The sequence below is a fragment of the Tupaia chinensis genome, unplaced genomic scaffold (assembly GCF_000334495.1).
Source record: "Tupaia chinensis unplaced genomic scaffold, TupChi_1.0 Scaffold000113_1, whole genome shotgun sequence".
NCBI lineage: Eukaryota > Metazoa > Chordata > Mammalia > Scandentia > Tupaiidae > Tupaia > Tupaia belangeri.
Window position 1 is genome coordinate 6,551,092 of NW_006159577.1, and position 22,020 is coordinate 6,573,111.

General features: G+C 42.2%; 1 long non-coding RNA gene across 3 annotated transcripts in view; it reads left to right on the forward strand.

Moving 5' to 3' along the window:
• Positions 1 to 22,020, forward strand: part of LOC102488615 (uncharacterized) — a 32,180-nt gene that overhangs the window by 2,149 nt on the left and 8,011 nt on the right. For 2 of the 3 annotated variants that reach the window (XR_001370044.2, XR_333904.3), the window contains exons 1-2: positions 2,389 to 2,519; positions 4,451 to 4,633. This is a non-coding gene — a long non-coding RNA (uncharacterized LOC102488615). Of the gene's footprint in view, positions 1 to 2,388; positions 2,520 to 4,450; positions 4,634 to 22,020 lie in introns of those variants that run through there. The other variant, XR_003548657.1, reaches the window with a different exon arrangement.

A 22,020-nucleotide genomic window follows, 5' to 3' on the forward strand; every position in this document is an offset into this window, starting at 1 on the left:
CCTATCACTGGATAGTTTAAAAGCACTAAATTAGATGGTATATTAAAAGAGCCTAACCCAACGCTTGATTTTTCTATCTAATATATTATAATACCTTATAATTTACTGAGAGAACTGGGCATGAATATAAGCCTCCTCTTTTTAATGCCACCTTGAATTTGAAAAAAGAACTTTTCGGGTTAGCAGGTGGTATGGTGGTTAAGGAACTAGATCCCACATGGCCAACTCCACAGTTTGAGATCCTGACCAGGGCTTGGCACCAGCAGTTGGCATAATGGCTATGTCATTGGACTCCCACGTAGTTGACCGTGGTTCAAGTCCCAGACCCAGTGGCTTAAACTCATGCTGGGTGCATGTGCGTGCATGCCCAAGATCCTGAGAGGAGAATGGAGAAGAAGGGATTGCAGCATGGCCATCCCCTCTGGGGGGTGATTTCTCGCTCTCTGTCTCCCTGTCGCTCTGGCGAGTGCACACGCCCTATAGCAAAAGTCTCTAAAACACACACACACACATACACACACACATGAGCGTGTGCATGCCCAAAGTCCTGCAGGTAGAATGGAGGAGCAGGGATTGCAGTGTGCCTATCTTCCCTAAGGGCTAGTTTCTCACCACCCTTATCTCTTTCTGTCCTGTCTCTCTGGTGAGAACAGATGCTCTACAGCAAAAAATCTTTAGAAAAAAAAAAAAGGAAAGAAAGAAAAGAAAAAAATCTTTCCTCTTTAAGGTATGGCTAGCAAGAAAAAAAAAAGCAATAAAGATTTAGGTAAAAATAGACTTGAATTTTCAGTGTCAGTCATCAGGACAGTGAAACAACCGTGGCCAGCTTTAAAATGACTGCATAAAGGGGTCATAACAGTGAAGGCATCAGGGGTGTTTGGGAAACTGCTGCTGTTGGCGACCTAAAGGGGCTAACTCGGCTCTTTCTAAAATGTCCGGCTGTCCTTAGACATAGGCAAACACAAGGCTGTGTGAGCTGCCAGACAGAACCCACCCAGATCTCAGCTGGAGCTCTGAGTGGGACGAGCCACTCTGCAAGTCACATCCTGCTTGCTTCAGCAGATGCTGTCCTGGGGCTTGCCTCCATGGGCTACAGAAGTCGGCTTTTAAAGGAGAGGGGCTGCAACTTCTGTACTGTTCAGCCTGTCATTGCCTCATGCCTCTGCACCATTTGGCCACACCAAGCCTCCTTTCTCAGGCCTTATCTCCACTCAGAACCTTCTGACTCTTGGCTGCTCAGATTCTCACCAACTCTATCATCAAAATGTGCCAAAATACTCACTACATTTGTTAGATTGTTTTCCTCATAATATCATTACTTTAAATTCTTTTTTATTTAACCAAAAGCATTTTGGATATCAAGTCAACTCTATGTTGTCAATGGAGGTAAACTGGGGAGGCTCCAGATCTGAGGAGGCTTTCCCATAAAATTTGCCAATTTCAGAGCATCCAGAGATCCAGCAGGAGAAGACATGCATTTAATTACTTACATAAACAGGACAGGATGCTCCCTCAATGACTGGACAGAAAGTAGTCCGTGCTGACACTGAGCACAGGCCTCATATACCATAAGAATAAACCATTGGTAGATCGATTATAGATCAATGCAGATTCCCTCTCACTAAGACAGGGCTTTTCTTTGTATGTGCATTGTTTGAAAGTTAGAATAAAAATTTAACTTATCCACTAACAGAATCAGCAGGATATGTTTAGGGCTCAGTACATCTAATCTTGTGATGTTAATATGGGAGGAGTGCATGTAACTCCAGAACAGCCCCAGCCGGGAGTCAGTTCTGTGAGCTAAGGGAATGGGCAGGAGATACTCACAAGGCCCAACTTGTCAGCAGCCAGGTCTCAGGGAGACAGGTTGAAGAGTGAGGGTTAAGGAGAGCTCAGTGTATGGAGTGCACTGTTAGGAGGGTATCACCAACCCTGTTTTCTAGAGGACAGAACTCAGCCCTAGACTGCTTAGACCATCTAAGGCCACACATCTAGCCAATGACAGAGATGAACCTAAGTCAGCTTTCTTCACTCTAATGCCAGGGCTCTGTCCAGGATATAGAGCTGCTCCCATGTGAGATTTTGGAGTGGGTGTGAAGTTCTCCTAAGGAACGAGTTGGGACGAGGAGCGCACACTCCATTTAGTCAAAAGATTTCAAAAGAAGATCACCCAGTAACATGGAAGGCAAAGTTGGTAGCAAAGTGGGTAACTGACTTTGTGGGAAGGACACTGGGTCCGCAAGTCAGAACTGGCATCGAATTGTCTCTCCATATGTTTTTCCTTAAACACCTTACACCCACTCATTACTTCGCTGTGGACGATCGTCTACCTGTTTTATTATTTGGCCATATTCATTATTGATCTCCTTTTATGTTTCTACAGATTATGGATAATAATTAGAGTACAATGGCTTTGTTGCTGGACTTCATGGCATAGTAACTGAGGCTTATTAGACTGAAGGATGCTCTGAGAAGAGCAGTCATGATGAAATGGATTTGTCCCGAACAGGCTGTATGAAGTATGTGCTTCTGTTATACCTTCACACAAGAAGGGGCATCTGGGTGTTGCAGGCAACAGGGAAGGCTTCGCAGTTAGACAGACAGACAGGCAAAAAGCAGTCTTTCCCTGGCCCTGCCACCTCCTAGCTCTGAGACTTTAGACCAGTCTAGGGATAAAAATATTGCATAATGATACCACTGTATACATGAAATACATGAAACACCTGTAAGGTGCCAAGTTTAGGTCAATAACTGATAAATTATGGTGAGTATACTGTAGAAGAAAGAGCACCAGGATTGGAACTAGGTGACTTCGGTGCCAGGCCCAGAGACTCCATCACTTGCTGTGTGATCTTGGAAAAGGAACTCAGCCTTGCTTTCAGCTTTCTCATCTGAACAGTAAAGCTAATAATAACCTCCCTGGTAAGGGTTAAATGAGGTAACACGTGTAACAGAGACGGGAGCTCAGACAGTGGTTCCACAGTGGTCTTGATGACAGAGCCCAGCCTGGAACCATAGGTACTTTTGCTGGACCTCTAGCTTGCTTCATGCACTGGGAACTGGCTGTGTTTCCTCAGCTATGAGTGGGGATTCCAACAGCCTACATTCCTGAGATTACTCAGGTTTTGTCAGTGTGTGTGTGTGTGTGTGTGTGTGTGTTTGTATTGGCTGTTTTTAAAGCAAAAAAGTAAGCTAGAGGACTTTCTTATTTGATTTCTCTATCAAAACTTTCTTAGACCAAATAAACACTATCCTAACCTTGTACTCATGGAGTAGCATTTCACCCATTAGATTAAATGAACAAGGTTGTAGCTGGTGTGTGATCATGATTTCTGTGGAAAAAATGATTATATTGATTTCTCATTCTTAATGAGCTGGACTTCAGTGAAAATAGGTTGTGTGCTACTTTAAACATTTTAAGAATTTTATATTATTGTGTGATCTTTCAGAGAGTCCTTCAATTGTCACAGTTAAAAATAAATGCCAATTGGGACCAGCAGAGGCGTAATGGCTATGTCACTGGACTCTCATATAATCAACAGCAGTTCAAGTCCCGGGCCCAGTGTCTTAAACTCACGCCAAGCACTTGGACATGAATGCTCAAGATCCCAAGAGGAGAATGGAGGAGAAGGGATTGCGGCATGGCCATCCCCCCTGGGGGGTTGATTTCTCTCTTTCTATCTCTTTGTCTCTCTCTCTGTCTTTATGGCAAGTGCACAACCTCTATGGCAAAAAACATTTACCACTATTTCTTTGACTATCTGAGTGTCTTACTGTGTCTTACTTGTTTTTCTTTTTCTTTTTTTAAAGAATTATTTATTTAATTTTATTTATTCATTTATTTTAATTTGACCAGAGAGAAACACACACACACACACACACACACACACACACACACACACATACAGAGAGAGAGAGAGAGAGAAAGTGAGAAAGCAAGACAACAGGTCCAGGACGTGAACTATAGTCGGACATGTGGAAATGTCCAGTGCCTTAACCACCACGTCACCTACTCAGGGTAAGACTGACTTGTAAATCGAAGTCTGCCCTATAGTAACAATGGAGTGCAGACAGACTGGCTTAAGAGGCCTAGTTGCCAGCTTTAAACACAGCAGGAGATTCATAGTCCCTAACCTGCACTTGCTGTAGGACTGGGAAAAGGAACTTAGCCTTGCTGCGTGCCAGTTTCCTCATTTGAACAGTGGAGCCGATAATAACCCACCTGGTAGCATTGTGAGGATTAATTGTGCTTTAGAACTATCTGGTGTTACTGTTCGAAACCATTCAACTAGAATCTGAGACAAGAAAATAAGGCGGGAACTCCATAGAGGATTTTATAAGAAAGCTGAATGTCAGAAGATAACAGAAAGAAGAAGATGGTTGATTCTCACACATGCACAGCTGCCGACTCCCCTTACTCTGCACTCAGCTCCTCCTCTCCCTCCCACAGAGAGCTGGAAGTTTTAAAGGAAAGAAACAAGAGACCAACAGGAAAAGTGAGCCATCTAGGGGAGATGTGTGCAGCTCTGTGACCGTCCGGTGCTCTTGCTGGATGGTCAGGGAAGAGTTACCTGGGATGAAGTTCACTCTGGAGGCAAGATTGTTAGCTTCGCTCTTCTGAATGATTGCCCAGGTAAGAATTTAACTCAAGCAGAAATTGGAGCTCAGGACTATTGTTTTTAGGGAGCAGTGAAAGAGTGGGAGAGCGCAAAGATGGTGTGATTTTGATTAACTCACTCACCACTCACAAATATGAAGAATAATGTAAATTTTCTTTTTAAACAAATAGAAAAAAAAATCCATAATATTCATGGATTGAACTGCCTCATGGATTATAATTGTGAATGTAATTATTTTTATATTTGTATATTTTCCTAGTTCTTATCCTAATGAAGATATATTTTTACATAGTTGTATAATATGCATGTGTCTTGTTAATCTTTTTCTTTAAACATATTATCATAATCATATTTATCATCTTTATACAGCCATCATAATTATCATTTGAATGATTTAAAAATATTGAGCAGAGCAGATATAACAATAACTTATTTAGCTACTCCACTTTACCTAACATTTATTTCCAATTTATTGAAATAATCTAGATGAAGCAACAGTAATTATCTTCATGCTTATAGTTGGTTTAACTCTATTATGTCCTTAAGATACTTCTCAGAGGTGAGAAGAACAATCATTTTTTAAGCTATTAAAACCTTCTACATTAAGACCAACAGGTGGGACCAGCAGTTAGCATAATGGCTATGTCACTGGACTCCCACGTAATCAACCATGGTTCAAGTCCTGGACCCGGTGGCTTACACTCACGCCGGGCACGTGTGCGTGCATGCCCAAGATCCCGAGAGGAGAATGGAGGAGAAGGGATTGCGGCGTGGCCATCCCTCCTGGGGGGGGATTTCTCACTTTCTGTCTGTCTCTGTCTGTCTGGTGAGCGCATGCGCCCTATAGCAAAAATCTCTCCAAAAAAAAAGACCAACAGGTGCCAACAGGTCATGCGGAGGTTAAGACCCTGGATGCCACATGGCTGACCTCGTGGTTGGAGTCCTTGAGCAGTGGCTTGAAAAATCACACCTGATGTGTGTGCATGCATGACCAGAATCTCAGAATGAGAATGGAGGAGAAGGATTGCAGCGTGGACACAGTGAAACCCTGTCTAGAGACAACAACAACAAAATTGTGTGTAGGGGGTCACAGTATAAAGAACTATTTTTATCCTTCTCTTACCACTCAATAATCTGATATAATCACTTGTAATATTTTCTTAATTTATCCTCTGCCCTTTATTTTGTGGCCTGTTTTGAAATACAGAAATTCAGCAGTGTTCAAGGAATAAAATTCTCTAACCTTTTATCCATTATGTCTGTTATCACTTGAATGCCAGACTACCATTTGACATCACAATGTTCTGTATTTGTGATAACACCTCTGAATACAGCCCAGGTGTCAGTCACAAATACCAAGGAAAAGATGCTCTTTCTGAAGGTCCAGGTGACTCCAAATCCAGAGCTACACCAGGCACCAGGCACCAGGCCCCAGGCCCTGGAGGCATCATCGCTCTTTCCTTCTCCCCTCCTTTCTTTCTGGACTGTTCCTGTTCCAGGGAGGACACCTGTGCAGTGAGAGCTATCTCTAATAACCTGTACATACATTGCTGGGCCCCGAAGGGAGCCTAGGCTTCCCAGTCTCACCTTCCCTCACTGGTCCCTGATATAGTAACTTAGATCACCACTTGAGAGTCTGGACCAGACTGCCACAGACAGCCATCATACCCAATCCTGTCTATCATAAGACAAACCTAGCTGAGTGACTGGTGATCAAGCCAATTACCAACAATTTGGCTCCTACCTTTGAAGGATGCTCTTGTGAGAGAGACGTGTAATGCCCATGGGTTTCCAGCCAATTAATTAAGGAAGTCAAACCTGACTTGGCAATGTGCAAAGTTCCTCACATTTGTTTCATTTGCATGGAGGGTTTCAATAAAAAGTAGAGAAGGAATACAGTAATTAATCTTCCTCATAGCAGAATGTAATGATTAAAGAAACATTTTTTTGTAGGAATGAGGCTTTAATTTTACCTTTTTAGAGAAAGAACCACTACGATTATTGCATAATTGTTGTAAACCCTGGTGAGCTGAAAAGCAATGCTATTATTGAGAAGCAGTCCAGTAATTGGAAATTTGTATTTGTGATTATATATATTATAAATAGCATGCATTTTATATGTATATATGTGCATATATGTGTATATATGTATATACCTATATAAAATCACTAATACAAATATATTTATACATTTACAATATTTTAGTTCCTAACATAACTTACCGTGCTGTAAAATGACAGTGATGTTCAAATGTTCTCATTTCCCCATCCTGCCTTTTCTAGATGAGAGCCCTCATGAGACTCAGAAGTAGAAGCTGTGAGTTACTGTTGAGAGCCAGAACAGAACAAGCCACTAGAGCAGCCATTATCGAAGACATTTATGGTATCTATGATTGAAGAATCCATTGGTTCTTGGCTTTATTTTGCCCATAAGAACAGTCTTCACATGGTAATATGTTCATGTCAGAGTTGTATTAGTACCACAAAATTTGCATTAGGGCCCATTAATCTACAACAGGAGGTAGTAGGTGCCTTAATATGAACTTTAGTGATTCAAAAAGTGATAATAAGACATCAATTTTTAAACAGTAGAGAAATGGCCCACCCGAACAGTACCTATTCTTCTAAAATAGTATGCTAGGTGCAGTAAAATTTCTTTTATCTCTGAAAACCACAGGGGCTCCTAATGGCCTCCTGGATCGAATCTGTCCTCCTGGAAAATGTGCTCTCCCTGATCACCGCTCTTGTCCCTGCTACCTCATCTATCCTCAGTGAGTGCCACACATGCGCATGCAGCACCTGTTAGGTCTTGCACTACAGGCCCTCCTGAGGACTGTGTGCCCTTCAACGACATGGGGATACAGCAGTGAAGCAGGCAAGTAAGGAGGCAGGCTCTTGCTGATCACACTCAGAGTAATGCCTCTCTTCCCGCATCGCTCAGCCTTTGTTCATGCTGCTTCCTTTGCCTGGAACTAACTCTTCCTCCCTTAAAACCCAAATTTCCTAGGAAGTTTTCTAGAATTTCCAGATGCTTAGCTAAATACCATTACTTTTGAGTGTTGTCATGTTCTTTAAAAGGGGCTATTTTCTGTGTTCTTCTAATTGTAAAATGAGAATATGTTCACAAACAAATAAGTGGTAAATTTTTAAAAAAGGTATCATTCAAATATTGGTAAGTACAAAAATGTATAAAAGAGAAAAATAATTATTAATCTTCCCTAAAGATAAATATAATATGTATACTATGTCAGAAATATCTTTTTACATGCTAGTTTTCTTCTCCAGATCATTTGGAGACACATATTCAAGTCTTATTTATCTCATGCTTTTCCCTCTCTAGCTCTCTGCCTGTCACATAATAGGCACACAATACATACTCATTGAACTGAACCTAATTAATTTACTTAAATGCTTTATTGCTTCAAAAAAAATTAAAAGAAAAATGGCCAAATTAAGAATTTTATTTAGGGTGTTAGAAAGGAAATACAGGGGCCAGCTGGTGGTGTGGTATTAAGGTAGCTAGATTCCACATGGCCAGCTTCCTGGTTTGAGTTCCAGACCCAGCAACCTGAAACCATGCCAGGCACATGTGCATGCATGCCCACAATTCTGAGAGGAGACTGGATTGTGGTGTGGCCATTTTCCCTGGGGAAGGGAGGGTGCCTTCTCTCTTTTCTGCCCCTTTCTCTTCCCCTTCCCCCAGCAAGTATGCATGCTCTAGCAAAAACTTAAAAAAAAAAAATCTATCTATCTATATCTATCTATCTATCTATCTATCTATCTATCTATCTATCTATCTATCTAAATATATAGATTTCTTCCACCAAGGAGAGGAATATAATGAAGACAGAAAAGAAATTGAGCATAAAAAGAGACAATAACTGGACTACCCAGAAATGGTTAAGAAAGTTGGATCCCACATGGCCAACTATGAAGTTTGAGTCCTGGACCTGCTAGCTTGAAAAATGTGTACGTGTGTGTGACTGAAATCCTGAAAGGAGAGAGAGATGGAGAAGGGATTGCCACATGACCTTTCCCCATAGGAGGTGTTTTCCCACTTTCTCTGTCTCTCTGTTTCTCTCTCTGGCAAACACACATGCTCTCTAGCAAATTAAGGAAAAAAGAGAGAGAGAGAGAAGCTATAGCTAATAAATCGAAGTACTCTTTTGAAAACAACAATAAAATGAGTTACCTTCGGCAAATCTTTTTTTTTTTGAGAGGTTTTCACCATAGGGCACGTGTGCTCGCCAGACAGACAGAGACATAGAGACAGAAAGCAAGAAATCACCCCCCGGGGGGGATGGTCACGCCTCAATCCCTTCTCCTCCATTCTCCTCTTGGGATCTTGGGCACGCACGCACATGTGCCCGGCATGAGTTTTAAGCCACCGGGTCCGGGACGCAAACCGCGGTCGACTACGTGGGAGTCCAGCAACATAGCCATTACACTAACTGCTGGTTCCCTCGGCAAATCTTTTTTAAAAAGTGAGAAAGGGGTCAGCAGATGGCCCTAAGGCACTAGACTCCTTCGTGGCCAGCTGTGGTTGCTATCCTAGACCGGAAGGCTTGAAACTCACACCGAGTGTTTGTACATGTGTGCACATAATCCCAGGAGGAGAGTAGAAGAGAAGGGATTGTGGCATGGCTATCCTCCCAGGGAGTGATTTTTTGCTTTCTGTCTCTGTCTCTGGCAAGCACATGCACCCTATAGCAAAAAATCTCTCAAATAAACAAACAAACAAACAAACAAAAAACATGAGGAAAAAAATTAGAAGCACGAAAGAGTTATAGCAATGGAGACATTTAATTTTTTTTAAGAGAGAGATTTTTTGCTATAGGGTGCATGTGCTTGCCAGAGACAGAGACAGAAAGCAAAAAATCACTCCCTGGGAGGATAGCCATGCCACAATCCCTTCTCCTCCAGTCTCCTCTTGGGATTTGGGGCACACATACACATGCACCTGGCATGAGTTGCTTTTTTGTTTGTTTTAATTTTTTTGTTTTTGTTTTGTTGTAGGGCGTATGCACTCACCAGAAAGACAGAGACAGAGAGATAGAAAGGGAGAAATCATCCCCCAGGGGGAATGGCCACGCAATCCCTTTCCTCCATTTTCTTCTCGGGATCTTGGGCACACACACACACACCCGGTGTGAGTGTAAGCCACCAAGCCACCAGGCCCGGGACTCGAACCGGGGTCGACTACATGGGAGTCCAAAAACACAGCGGTTACACCAACTGCCAGTCCCAGCACCCAGCATGAGTTTTAAGCCACTGGGTCCAGGTCTTGAAACATGGTCAACTATGTGGGAGTCAAGCAATGTAACCATTCCGCCATCTGCTGGTCCCAAAATTAAAAAAAATTTTTAAGACAACATAAATAATGTATATTATAAATTGCAAGACTAAATTAGATAGATTATTCTGAAAATACAAATTGGAGCCACAATATTTTTTTTTTAATTCTGAAAACACAACTATGGAGAAACAAATATCAAAGAAATGTACCGACCTCTCTCCAATTTACTCCTCACTCTTGACCTGAATTACTTTGCAGGTGACTTATTTTTATTTTTTATTTTTTAAAGAATTATTTATTGAATTTTATTTATTCATTTTAATTCTACCAGAGAGAGACAAAATGAGAAAGTAAGCTGCCATGTCTGAGATTTGAACCATGGTCGACTGTATGGAAGTCCAGCACCTCAACCACCATGCTACCTTTTGGCCCCTATTTTTATTTTTTTAAAGTTTAATTACTTATTTCTTCTATGAGTAAGCAAGACAGAAAGAAAAAGAGAGACATACACACATAGCACCCTTAACAGGGTCTGACAGCACAATCCACCCCCAACCTCTAGCCAGCCCTAGATCATGGGCATATGTATGCGAGCACTCAAAGCACTCAAGGAGCTCTCCAGACTGGGACCACAGACCTTCCCATGTGGGATTGCTTTGCAGAGCACCATGTTTTATTGTTGTACCACCACCTGGCCCCTACAGGTAAATTCTTTTCTGTCAAGAAGCTGATAAATGCCATTATCTAAAAATCAAAAACGTATGGCCAAAGGTAGTGTGTTTATTAATGTTTTGAGTTGCAAGCAACAGAACTAGCTCTGGTTCACTTGATCAGAAAAAGGGATTTATTGCAAGAGTGTTTAGAAATTACTGCACTCAACAGGAAAATTGGAAAACTAGGTTTGCATAGGAGCTAAAGAGAAAGAAAGAGTAACCAGCAAAGATTTCCCCTGGGATCTTCTCAGGACTCTACTGCTCCCCAGCTGGACACTCGCTGCTGCTAGCTCTGACACTCCTAGACATCCCTTTCCTAACACAAAACTCACCCTCATCCTTAGACTCTTGAGCCAACCACAGTCACCATGAAAAAAAAAGAAAATCTTTGTGTCACTGAGCTTGGTCATGAACTTCACATTCTCACAACATAGAAAGTATGTTTGGATTTTGGACAGTGAATAATAAGAAATATCTACCATGGTGTGTTCCAATGGGTGTCATGCATGCTTCTTATATTTATGCTTCCAAATAATTGTTCCTGTCTAACCATTTTATTGTCATGACTCAAGATGCAGTAATCTGCTCTCCTAGGAGAGGCTCACCGAAATCCCACCAGTTTTTGGGTTGAATCAAATGAAACTGGCATTTTTATAGTTTTAAGAATGGTTAAATATTGGTATTTCCATTTGATTAAACTAACCAGGTTGTGGATGGGATGATGGGGCTCCTAAGCACAGCATCTCCCATGGGCACTTCTCTCACGTGAAGGAAATTCTTCAAGCAGAAGTAATGCTGTGTGGCTTCCATGATGTATCCACTAAGTCATAGAGAAATGCACTGGCAGAAGTGTAATGGGCATAGAGAACAAATCCAAATCCAGAAAAGAGAATCTATTCTAGTAAGAGAAATTTTCTGCCTTTCCATGATGGAGTCTGGTGTAGTCGACTTACTGCTACATGATTATTCTACCCTATTGGGATTTTATGTTTGGATGTCTGTTGCTATCAAGTTGTTCTGTCAACCATGGCATTGACATGGTCATCTTTAGAGAGGGGGAAGTCCATGTTGTAGAGCCAATGGATAGCCTCTGCTTCATGAGCAAGCTCTGGGCTGGCTGAGGAAGGAGGTTGACTAACATCCTTAGAGAGGACCTTCTTCCATGTCATTGAGAGGTTCTGTCATAGTAGGTACCAATTGGTGGGAATTATCATGAGGCACAAATATTCTCACATTCTGGTTCTTGTCAGAAAGGTAGAGGTCTACACATATCTTTACCCTGATATTAATATCCCTTAACAGAGTGAGTGAACTCTATTTGTTCCATATTCCAGCAGGAAAGAGGAGAAGGACAGGAGGAGACCGGGAAGAAAGCAGTATTGAATTTCTGTTAGCCTCTGCATATCTCCTTCCCTAATTTGTCTGCCTAATTCTCCTATCCATCCTTCAGAAATTACATGAAGAAACATTTCCTCCAAGGAGCTTTGCTTGATACCTGCTATAGTTTTGGGTTTCTCTGAAACAGATGCTGAATTGGGGGTTAGTGTGCCAAGTATTTATCAGATGAATACCTATAAAGGAGGGAAAGGGAGCAGGATGAGACAGAGGAAGAAGCTGAAGTGGAAGCAGGCTCAACAGTAACCTTAGTTCTATGACCACAGATTGTCCAATGTCCCAGATACCTGCCATGGTTGGACACACATGTCCAAAAAGTAGCCTGACTCTGAGAAGGGACAGTTTCTTAAAATGATAGGAGTCTGAATGTTGGAAAACAAAAACAACCAGAAGCTGACTACAGAGCCTATGGCTCACAGATGGGGAAGCACACAGACGTTTTTATTGTACTATGCACACAGGGGGAGCCTTGTACTATTACGTTATATTCAAGATCTCTACTTTTTTGGGGGTGGGGGGATTTTTGCTAGAGGGTCTGTGAGCTCATGGGAGAAACAGAGAGAGAGACAGAGAGATAGAAAGTGAGAAATCACCCTCCTGGGGGATGGCCACACTGCAATCCCTTCTCTTCCACTCTCAGAATTTTGGGCATGCAGGCACACACTCCTGGTGTGAGTTTAAACCTCTGAATCTGAGACTCGAACCGTGGTTGACTACATGGGAATGCCGTGACACAGTCGTTGCCATTCTCCTCCTGGGATCTTGGGTGCACATACACACATGCCTGGCATGAGTTTCAAGTGACCAGGTCTGGAACTTGAACTGCAGTTGGCCATGTGGGAGTCCAGTGATGCGATTGCTACTCCATCTACTGGCCCCATTGGATGTGTTTCTGATAATATTCACCTTATAATGAGAGAAAGGTGATGATACACAGTTAAGGAAGCAGAAAAAAATACTCATCCTCTCTTTTTTTTTAGAGGTTTTTGCTATAGGGCGCGTGCGCTCGCCAGACAGACAGAGAGAGACATAGAGACAGAAAGCAGGAAATCACCCCCCAGGGGGGGTGGCCACGCCGCAATCCCTTCTCCTCCATTCTCCTCTCGGGATCTTGGGCATGCACTTTTAAAGTTTAATTACTTATTTCTTCTATGAGTAAGCAAGACAGAAAGAAAAAGAGAGACATACACACATAGCACCCTTAACAGGGTCTGACAGCACAATCCACCCCCAACCTCTAGCCAGCCCTAGATCATGGGCATATGTATGCGAGCACTCAAAGCACTCAAGGAGCTCTCCAGACTGGGACCACAGACCTTCCCATGTGGGATTGCTTTGCAGAGCACCATGTTTTATTGTTGTACCACCACCTGGCCCCTACAGGTAAATTCTTTTCTGTCAAGAAGCTGATAAATGCCATTATCTAAAAATCAAAAACGTATGGCCAAAGGTAGTGTGTTTATTAATGTTTTGAGTTGCAAGCAACAGAACTAGCTCTGGTTCACTTGATCAGAAAAAGGGATTTATTGCAAGAGTGTTTAGAAATTACTGCACTCAACAGGAAAATTGGAAAACTAGGTTTGCATAGGAGCTAAAGAGAAAGAAAGAGTAACCAGCAAAGATTTCCCCTGGGATCTTCTCAGGACTCTACTGCTCCCCAGCTGGACACTCGCTGCTGCTAGCTCTGACACTCCTAGACATCCCTTTCCTAACACAAAACTCACCCTCATCCTTAGACTCTTGAGCCAACCACAGTCACCATGAAAAAAAAAGAAAATCTTTGTGTCACTGAGCTTGGTCATGAACTTCACATTCTCACAACATAGAAAGTATGTTTGGATTTTGGACAGTGAATAATAAGAAATATCTACCATGGTGTGTTCCAATGGGTGTCATGCATGCTTCTTATATTTATGCTTCCAAATAATTGTTCCTGTCTAACCATTTTATTGTCATGACTCAAGATGCAGTAATCTGCTCTCCTAGGAGAGGCTCACCGAAATCCCACCAGTTTTTGGGTTGAATCAAATGAAACTGGCATTTTTATAGTTTTAAGAATGGTTAAATATTGGTATTTCCATTTGATTAAACTAACCAGGTTGTGGATGGGATGATGGGGCTCCTAAGCACAGCATCTCCCATGGGCACTTCTCTCACGTGAAGGAAATTCTTCAAGCAGAAGTAATGCTGTGTGGCTTCCATGATGTATCCACTAAGTCATAGAGAAATGCACTGGCAGAAGTGTAATGGGCATAGAGAACAAATCCAAATCCAGAAAAGAGAATCTATTCTAGTAAGAGAAATTTTCTGCCTTTCCATGATGGAGTCTGGTGTAGTCGACTTACTGCTACATGATTATTCTACCCTATTGGGATTTTATGTTTGGATGTCTGTTGCTATCAAGTTGTTCTGTCAACCATGGCATTGACATGGTCATCTTTAGAGAGGGGGAAGTCCATGTTGTAGAGCCAATGGATAGCCTCTGCTTCATGAGCAAGCTCTGGGCTGGCTGAGGAAGGAGGTTGACTAACATCCTTAGAGAGGACCTTCTTCCATGTCATTGAGAGGTTCTGTCATAGTAGGTACCAATTGGTGGGAATTATCATGAGGCACAAATATTCTCACATTCTGGTTCTTGTCAGAAAGGTAGAGGTCTACACATATCTTTACCCTGATATTAATATCCCTTAACAGAGTGAGTGAACTCTATTTGTTCCATATTCCAGCAGGAAAGAGGAGAAGGACAGGAGGAGACCGGGAAGAAAGCAGTATTGAATTTCTGTTAGCCTCTGCATATCTCCTTCCCTAATTTGTCTGCCTAATTCTCCTATCCATCCTTCAGAAATTACATGAAGAAACATTTCCTCCAAGGAGCTTTGCTTGATACCTGCTATAGTTTTGGGTTTCTCTGAAACAGATGCTGAATTGGGGGTTAGTGTGCCAAGTATTTATCAGATGAATACCTATAAAGGAGGGAAAGGGAGCAGGATGAGACAGAGGAAGAAGCTGAAGTGGAAGCAGGCTCAACAGTAACCTTAGTTCTATGACCACAGATTGTCCAATGTCCCAGATACCTGCCATGGTTGGACACACATGTCCAAAAAGTAGCCTGACTCTGAGAAGGGACAGTTTCTTAAAATGATAGGAGTCTGAATGTTGGAAAACAAAAACAACCAGAAGCTGACTACAGAGCCTATGGCTCACAGATGGGGAAGCACACAGACGTTTTTATTGTACTATGCACACAGGGGGAGCCTTGTACTATTACGTTATATTCAAGATCTCTACTTTTTTGGGGGTGGGGGGATTTTTGCTAGAGGGTCTGTGAGCTCATGGGAGAAACAGAGAGAGAGACAGAGAGATAGAAAGTGAGAAATCACCCTCCTGGGGGATGGCCACACTGCAATCCCTTCTCTTCCACTCTCAGAATTTTGGGCATGCAGGCACACACTCCTGGTGTGAGTTTAAACCTCTGAATCTGAGACTCGAACCGTGGTTGACTACATGGGAATGCCGTGACACAGTCGTTGCCATTCTCCTCCTGGGATCTTGGGTGCACATACACACATGCCTGGCATGAGTTTCAAGTGACCAGGTCTGGAACTTGAACTGCAGTTGGCCATGTGGGAGTCCAGTGATGCGATTGCTACTCCATCTACTGGCCCCATTGGATGTGTTTCTGATAATATTCACCTTATAATGAGAGAAAGGTGATGATACACAGTTAAGGAAGCAGAAAAAAATACTCATCCTCTCTTTTTTTTTAGAGGTTTTTGCTATAGGGCGCGTGCGCTCGCCAGACAGACAGAGAGAGACATAGAGACAGAAAGCAGGAAATCACCCCCCAGGGGGGGTGGCCACGCCGCAATCCCTTCTCCTCCATTCTCCTCTCGGGATCTTGGGCATGCACGCATACGCACCCGACATGAGTTTAAGCCACTGGGTCCGAGACTCGAACCACGGTCGACTACATGGGAGTCCAGCGACATAGCCATTACACTAACTGCTGGTCCCCTTATCCCCTCTTTTGAGTTGTGCTGCATTTCTGCCAGTGCCATCTCCTGCCTGCCTTCATTCATTCCTCCAGCCCCCCAGGTAAAGCTTGCTACGATACTGGGTTGCTAGATTGATCCTGCTTCATGATAACATGCAATTTAGAACTAGCCTCTGCTTCCTTTAATTCTGCAGAGAACAATTCATCACAAGCCCAAATCCTATAAGAAGCCCCTCTGAACTCCCTTTTACTGAGACATTTCATGGTTCTTCTAAGGTACATTCCCTTGCTGCAGCAAGTTCAATAACCTAACTTATGTGTGGCCATCACTGAATTCTTGGTAGACTTTCATTCACAGTCTTTGACAACATTAAAGGCACATTGCTCAAAGAGGTTCCCATCTTTGGGAATACAATCCCACATGCTCTACTCCCCTACCTACCATTTTCTCTCCATAGCTCTCATCTCCACCACACTGGAGCATGTGTTTGTTAATCTCTGTCATTTTTCACTTAGCCTAGCCTAGCTCTATCTAGAGCCTGACCTGAGAAGCAGAAGTCATGCTAAACATGGAATCCACCTCTTGAGTCTGGCCTGTACTCAGTGTGACAGTGTACATGCTATGCATGCTACATGGCCTCACCATCTCCTGTGAAGCTAAGGGAATAGAGTTAGAGTTCTTCAATGACCTATGATTTAGATACACTTTATTTTAATAGAACTTTATTAAGTATAATTCATATATCACAAAATATACTTTTTAAAATACAGTTTAGTATAATATGTAGAGCAGAAAACATATGTGTCCTCCTCATACCACAGCCCTTCAACACCTTCCCTGTTTTCATGGGCAATGGCTCCCAAATAGGTTTCCATTCCAGCTGCCAGTACCCTGGGGTCAGCCCTTAACCAATGACCGAAGGCCATAGGGTTAGGTGGAACGTAATTATTCCAGCTCCCCTTTTAACTGACCAGGTTAACTCTACTCTCCACTATCTCTAGAGCCTCCCTGTGGGATTGTGCCAAAGGTTAACCTCCACAGAACTTTGAGCCCTAACTTGGCTGCCTTTCCTTCCTGGTCTCACTTCCCTTTTTCAACTGTTTTTCCTCTGAGTATTTTTCACATAATCATTGTCACAAAAATCCTTGTCTCTAGGTCTGCTTCGGGGGTGGGTGGAGTGGGAGTGGATACCTAACCTAATACAACGTGTAATCCATGGTCATTCTTTCTCAGTGTGATCCAGAGAGGACCTGAACCCAAATCTCATGATGGATTTGTTCGATACAGATTGCTGAGTCTCATGCAGGTGTATGAGTCAGAGTCTCTAGGACTGTAGCTCAGAGATCTCCATTTTAAATAAGACTGTTCCCTCACCCACCAACATTCCTGTCACTTGAAATGAGAGCCATTTCTTTACTCAGTATATTTGTGACAAGTGCTGTTGTTCAGATGAGGACTTTACCGTGTTATGCTAAAGGTCTGCAAGAGAAAGCCCAGCAAGAACCTTCAGGGCAACACAATCAACTTGCTCATCCATCTCTCTTGAGGGCTCATATTGTTTTTTATGGGGTGAGGGATGTAGAGGAGGGGTGTTAAAGAATTAAACTACAAAGAATGTTTGTGTGAAATAGCAACCTGGAAAGGTAGGTGGACTATTTAAACTTTAAGGTAGTTAACATTAGTGGGTAGCTGCCTAGTCATGTCCCATCTTTCCTAAATATTATAAACCACCTTGGTTTGGCTATCTGCCCCTTGCCAGATAATTCATATATCTCAGGAGAAGCGGACTGTATAATCTTTGACTCTAAGGGTGGTCTTATTGGCCCCAGGAAGGTCCTTTCTTCTATACCAGAGATTGGTTCAGGAATCAGCATGTGATATGCTTCTGGGTAATGAGATATGAAGTGTTTTGCTGGAAACTTCTGCGAATATTCTTGCCTTAAAAGCTTCCAAAAGCAACTCTCCCTTTCTCTTACTGAACATGAACAAGAGTGTATGCAGTTCTGGTTACTGCTAGAAGCTACCTTATGGCCAAGAGAAAAACCAGCTTTAGGATGCTGGTGACCTTGGCAGTGCAGAGTCCTGGAAAGAACTTGGGTCATATCATGAGCCTGATAATATCAAGGAACTCAAATCTCACCCTATCTTCGCAAGGAAATATCCTCTTATATAAGCAATGGCTCTCAAAATTGTTTAATCCAGTTTAAATTGGTTTTCCGTCACTGCAGTTAAAAGAGCCCCAATTGGCATGCTTTGACACTGAAAATAATATGCCCTAGAAGTCTGAGGCATTTTTTGCTAAGAGTCAATGATCAGTCCACACTCTTGTCGGGTGGCATCAAATGCAGAAGGCATCCACTGCCGCCTGTCAGGATACACCAGGGTCCTGTAAAGGCAATCTGTGTTCCTGCAGTGTTGGAGTTTGGCAGACCCAACCATTCAGCGTCTGTCTGGGCACTCAGCCTTGCATTGCTCCATTGATTTTTCTTAGGACTCCATCCTGTTCTTGATTTCCTCACTGCTATTCCAGTGAGCAGGGTAAGGTGGCAGTTGGCTGAGCAGTGCTGTCATTTATATTCATGATTAATTTGTAGGCAGCCAACGGAAAGGCAGCAAGTGAAAAAGCTACTCCTTGGGAAACAAGATTGTTCTTGGATCTTTTTGTGAAATGTGGAGTTTCTGATGTTTCATGAAATACTGAGCTTCATCTAAGACCTGGATCTCTAGGGTTACTCTGTCCCACCATGTTAGAATGGACAACTGCAGAGCCTGGAGTCATTGTTGACTATTTTTGTTGTTGTTGTTGTTGTTGCTGTTGTTGTTGTTTTTCCTAAATGTGTTCTAACTTGCTAGGAGACAAATTTATATTCTCTTCCCAGAAAGTTGGACTCGCTCTGTAATAAGCTCCACTATACTAACAGAGAAGAATTGAAAGCAAACAATTCCAAGGGATTCCAGATAGCTTTGTCTCTCCACCCTGCTGGTCTTGTTCTCCAACACATTTCTCTTTTTTTGGACCCTCACAGAGAGGATATGTGTTGGGCCTGGAGATGTCAGGATTAAATACCATTAGGGAACTCCCAGTTTTTCCCTGAGGTAACAGCTTCTTGCAACAGAAGCTGAATTTCAAGGGTAGTGTAACAGATTTTTTTTTTTTTTTTTTTTTTTTTATAGGGCACATGCACTCACCAGAAAGACAGAGAGAGACAGAGAGATAGAAAGTGAGAAATCACCCCCCGGGGAGATGACAATGCTGCAATCCCTTCTCCTCCATTCTCCTCTCGAGATTTTGAGCATGCATGCACACGTGCCCGGCATGAGTGTAAGGCATCGGGTCTAGGACTTGAACCACGGTCGGCTACATGGGAGTTCAGCGACATAGCCATTACACTAACTGCTGGTCCCAAGAGTAATTTTAATAAAACATTAAAAACCAGGCCATCTCAGATGAACGCAGAGGTGTTTAGATTAAATTAAAAGATGTTCTAAGTCAGGATTCTTAGTTTCAAGTAACAGAAACCCCACTCAAACTAGCTCTGGCAAAAAGAGATTTCATACATAGAATCCAAGAAAGGAAACATCTAAACTGCAGAGAGAAGAGAGTTACAGGTGAGTGTCTGAGGCCATCAGAATTAGAGTCCAATATTGGCTAGACGCTCCATGCATCTCTCTCTGCTTCTCTCTCACTGCAGTCTGTATTCCACCAAATGGCTGGCACGATGGCTGTCAACAGGTTTTGAGCTGTCTTTTAATGCTTTTCAGAATTTTCTCAGTTCCAGAACAGCTCATGGAGAAGACTCTGACTAACCCATTTAGATCAGAATTGGAAGAATCAGCTCTGGCCAGGGTGACCAGGGATCTTATATAGCCATGTTGGGAAGCTGTTTCTGGAAGAGGAAAGGGATTCAGGCAAACACTGACTGAAGAGTATACTCTGCAGAGTCTCAGCCATGTAGTAGAGTCGGCCAGCAAACATTAAGCTGAGAGTCATTGTGAGGATTGACTTGCCGAGGTAACCAGGAATCTGACTGATCAAGAGCTTTGTTAGTGGTCACACAACAAATTAGAGAGGTGAGACTAGTATCTACATTTCTTGATGGTGTATTTTTGCTTTTCTCTCCATACTAAAAATAAAGAAAAATTGAGTGTGTTTCTCTTTAAAAGAAATGCACTCAGCTTCTTTTGAAGCCTATGACATACAGGAATTTATAGTCCAGGAGAGCTTATTATTGTTATTGCTGTTTAGAGAGAAATTGAGAATCCCTTCCTTCTCTGTCAGAAAGGAGGGAGAGTGGTAAACAACTCCCGTGATCTAGACCCAGAGCTCAGTGCTTCACATTTGTCATCTCTTTTAATTCTCACAGCATATTATGAGCAAGCAACCCCCTTTTATAGATGAGGAAACAGGCTCAGTAAAATAAGGTAACTTGACTAAGATCTCCTAGTGAGTAAGGGATGGGGCTTGCTGACAGGAAGCAGGTTAGAGATTCTCCCAATGGGCCCCGTCTGAGTACAGGAGACACCCATGGAGATAACTGTCAGAATCTGCTCAGCATCTATGTAGCAAAGAGAGTTTCCTTTCCACCCTCCCTGAATGGACCAAGTTGTACATTCTCGTTGTCAAGGCACTTGGATTCCTGATCTAGAACATTCTCTTGCATGTGGTAAAGAAATCTTTTAAAACTAAGAATGTCGGAAGTTTAGATTTAGAGAAAGTCTGGCCAGGATAGTAGCTCTATCTTAATAATATTACAGAAACCACTGCTGCTTCTGTCATTGCTTCAATTTCTTTATTATTTTATATTTAGTCACTGTATATCATTACAGCATACAAAATGAATTTTCCCATCCAGAATACACTGAATATTGCCCCAAAGATATTACCACACCTATTATCTTCAACAGATAATTTTCCATTTTTTGTTTCTTAACTGTTTTACTTCTTTATTTATTCCCCTTGATTCCTCCCTCTCATACTCCGCCATTTCCCACCCTCCTCCCACACTGTCTCTGGTGTCCACAGTTGTTCTCCATGCCTTTATATTGTCCAATATTTCAGTTTCTGCCATAGAGTGCAGACATTTGGTATATATTGAGTGGGGACATACAATGCCTCTTCCATTTTCTGGCTTACTTCACTTAGCAGTAAATCTATATTCGTCCACTTTCTATCAAATGTCAGGGTCTCATTTTTTTATGGTTGAGTAGTATTCTGTAGAGCATATGTTTCGTATTTGCTTTAAAGAATTATTTTAACTTTATTATTTTCTAATTTGACCAGAGAGAGATGGGGTGAGTGGGGCAGTAAGAAAGGAAGCTACCAGGTCCAAGACTTGAACCATGGTTGGCCATGTGGGAGTCCAGCGCCTTTAACTACCACGCCACTTGCCAGCCGGTTCCATATTTTTTCAATCCATTCATCTGTTCACAGACACTTGGGTGGGTTCCATGTCTTAGCAATCATGAATTACTAATTTTGATGAAAGTCTTAATCATAAAGGGATGTTGTATTTTATCAATTGCCTCAATCTCTTTTGTAGAAATTTGCAAAATATGTTAGAGTCATTGCATAGAAAAAAACAAGAGCTGGCTGACTGTTGCTGAAGAGTGTTTAGATTCCCAACGAGTGTCTGATTGGTAGTTTCCTTCTTCCTATTCTCCCTGCCTCACTAGAAAAGAAAACAGAGCTGGGCAGAAAACAGATGCCTGGGCCCAGGTAACTAGAAACCACCTTTAGTGGCAGGCTCCAGAATCTGCCAGAGGAGGCCTTTACCAAGCCCATCATATTTTCTGGGCCTTGAGATCACCAGCACCTATATAAACCATAGTTTGGAAAGTTGTTACATATTTTTTTCTTCTTAAAATGAATAGGCCTGTTTTTTGATGTTCAGAGTTTACTTTCAACCATAAGCACATGATAATGAAAGTAGTGGATTATCTAGACTGGGCCTTATTACAGTGTCTTCCAAATTATATTAAAATATGTATTTATTCCCTTAATA